Source organism: Musa acuminata, chromosome BXJ1-3 (genome assembly GCF_036884655.1).
Source record: "Musa acuminata AAA Group cultivar baxijiao chromosome BXJ1-3, Cavendish_Baxijiao_AAA, whole genome shotgun sequence".
In the NCBI taxonomy this organism is placed as follows: domain Eukaryota; kingdom Viridiplantae; phylum Streptophyta; class Magnoliopsida; order Zingiberales; family Musaceae; genus Musa; species Musa acuminata.
This window is the reverse complement of record NC_088329.1, coordinates 8913824-8917500: the sequence shown is the minus strand read 5'-3', so window position 1 is coordinate 8917500 and position 3677 is coordinate 8913824.

Here is a 3677-nt window from a genome sequence, read left to right as displayed (position 1 = left end):
TTGTGCACTTGGTAAAAACGAGTTCAACCGTGTTTCGGTTTGTGAAACCGCATTTGATATTTGGCACACACTCGAAGTAACTCACGAAGGCACAAGTAGAGTGAAAGAGTCAAAAATCAATCTTTTGATACATTCTTTCGAACTTTTCCGGATGAAACCGAGTGAGACTATTGGCGACATGTTTACCCGTTTCACGGATATCGTCAACGATCTAAAAGGACTCAGAAAAAGTTTTTCGGATTTTGAGCTCGTAAATAAGATTCTAAGATCCCTTCCTAAGAGTTGGGATCCTAAAGTCACTGCTATTCAAGAGGCGAAAGATCTAAACAACTTCCCTCTTGAAGAACTAATCGGATCGTTAATGACCTACGAGATGACTTGCAAAGCTCATGAAGAGCAAGAAGACATCCTTCCAAAAAACAGGAAGGATATGACACTTAGAACTTCAGAAGACCACTTGAGAGAAAACTCAAGTGATGAGGACTGTGACGATGACTTGGCACTTCTAACAAGAAAATTTAAAAAATTCATTAAAAGAAACAAGTTTAAGAATGAAACAAAAAATAAATTTGAACCCAAGAAGGACCAAGTTATTTGCTATGAGTGTAAAAAGCCGGGACACTACAAGAGTGATTATCCCCAAGTCAAACATAGAACATCAAAGAAGAAGGCGCTCAAAGCAACGTGAGATGACTCGAGCGCGTCCGAAGAAGAGGAGTCCAACACCGAGCAAGTTGCTCATTACGCCTTAATGGCCATCGGGGAGGAGGTAACGAATTTAATAGATGCAGATTTATCATTTGACGAATTATTAAATGTCTTCCATGACTTATTTGATGAATGCAAGATTATTAGTAGAAAATACAAATTGCTAAAAAAGGAGCATGATAGTCTTACTTGTAATTTTGATAAGTTAAAAATTGAATATCATGATAGTTTAGGTTCATGCATAAAATGTCATGATCTAGAAACTCTCCAAAAGGAAAACTTGCTACTTAAAGACACCTTGAAGAAATTCGAGGTTGGTAGCAAGTCTTTGAACGTGATCCTTGCAAACAAGGGTCACGTTCCCAAAAGAAGTGGAATCAGATTTGTGAGAAGTCCTCACCAAAATCCAACCACCTTCATAAAAGGCCCATCTTACATGTTCGACACCGAAGCAAATGCAACTTTTGTTGCAAACTTGGACATAAAATGCATTATTGTCCATTCAAGAAAATTAGTCCGAACAAATTAATTTGGGTTCCTAAAGGAACCATGATAAAGTCTATGCAACATGATAAACAATGTAGATCTATTTTTGAGGCACCCAAAAGCAAATGGGTACCTAAAAATCATCCTTTCTTGTAAAGACGTAAAACATCATAAGCTGGGAGCAAGAAATAATATCCTGCTCTTTAGATTCTCGATATTCATGACCCGAGATCCAAAAAGAACACGTGATGCTCTCTAGCCTAAATAACAAAAAGATGATTAGAAAATTAAAATTACAAATGCAATATGGATACAATCTCATTTGATCCCTCAGAATTGGAAACCCATGATTCTCCCTTCACATATCCTCTGGATTTTCGAACCCATCGATTTCATCCGTTCATAACTTTCGAATCCAACTATATCATGAACTGACTAAGTTTGTCATGAACTTGCAAGGCTTATCAACTTGAACAATCTGTCACAAACATGTATATGACATTGAGAGTATGAACGTCAAAAGATCTATCTTGAACATGCAAAAGTTCTTATCTTAAAATGAAAATTCTTACATAATTACGTAAGTAAAGTTGATTGATCCACAAATAAAAATTCATCTCAAAGTCAAAAACATTCAAATCAGACCACACAGTAGTCAGAACCATGCTCACTGCCTGCAGCGGTTGCACCGCCCCAGCTGGTGGTAGCACCTCCGGCTATCATGTATTGCAAGCGGTTGCACCGCCCCAGCCAGCGGTGCAATCGCCCGCAATCCTGCCCCCTTTTTAACCCGAGCTAGGGCCGGCGGTGGAATCGACCCCAACTCATTCCCTTCCCCTCTTTACTCTTCCAAAGCTTCTCCACCTCCATTTCTCCCCTGACAGCATCCCAAATACTCCTCATTTTGAAGCAAAAGATCAACAATCTCTCCTTCTCTTGAAGATCTCACTAAGGTATTCTCTAAGAAGCCCTTAAATTCTATTTTTGATTCATTTACTCTTGCTCATTACTATCCTCCTAAAAAGCAGTAGTTATGAGGTCTAGAAGATCATTAAGGGACAAAGGGAAGAGGAGATTAGTGGAAGACTTTGATCTTACCCTTTTCGATTCAAAATATCATGCTGAAAAGTTTTCCTCTTTCGAATTTAGAAGTGTCAATAAGGGAAAACATGTAGATTTAGATGAACTAAGAGACTTAGAGGCAATCCAATGGTTTGCAAACCTAGATCTACTCCCTATTTTACAAATTAATGAACCCATCTATCCAAGACTTATTAGATTGTTTTACAACAATATACAAGTAGATGAAGAAGAAAGAATGTCTACCTATCTCTTAGGACAACACATCTCCATTACGGATAAACTCATTTGTGACATGATAGGCATTCCCATAAAAAATAAAGGACTTTACTTTAGAGGATCATTGGGATGATGAAACTGTTGGGACAACATATGTTGAAGCCTTAGGAATAATTTTCGCCAATCCCAATTTAGCGATTGTTCCTAAAAGTTATGAACATCTATTACCACTAAACACTAAGGTACTTCATCATATCCTAACTAGCATCATTCTCCCTAAACAATACCATCATGATGAAGTAAGCCAAATAGAATTAGGAACTATGTATTGGATCATGAAAGGACATGACATCTGTCTTGGTTATCTTATCCAACAAAACATATTAGAACTATCTAAGAAAGACATGATGCTTCTATATGGTGGTGTAATCACTAGAATACTGAAAGCCTACGATATTCCAATACCATCCGACGAAGAAGTAATAAAAGTAGATAGGTTTAGCATAATAAATAAAAATCTACTTCACCGATTGAGATGTGTTTATAGAAACGGTAACTGGGTTAGAATGCCTAGAAGAACCGATCCCCCTCAACCTGAACCAGAACCGGAAACACCAGTCTTTAGGGGTACTCAATCTCCTCCGATCTATCCCTTTGAGGAAACACATTCATTTGAGCAAGCTCCTGCATCATCTATCGAAGATATTGGGATTCGGATGGACCGATTTGAACAAAGACAAGAACGACTTGAATATCGACAAGATCAAATCCTATCTGAGCTGCAGCAAATTTATCGACAATTTGACTCTTTATTTAGGCATTTTAATTTTCCACCTCCTGAATGAGCTTATATGTGTATTGTAAACTCTTTATGTTACTCACCATGATCATAATGCCCTATGCCTTGATCTTTGATATGGTTACCTGATGTATTTATTTGTGAGCAGAGTTACAAACATCACTCATTGTTTAATCTCGTTACTCACTGTCGGATTTTACATTGAAACTAAATGTTTTTATAACCACCTTGAAAACCTTGTGCCTTGGTTTCCATGATAAATATAATTTGAGAAAATGATATACCAATGCAGTTGATGCATCATGTTATTATATTGCCATAATATTAAACATCAACTAGCTGATATTTTTACAAAACCTCTAAGTGAAGAACAATTTGATTTCAT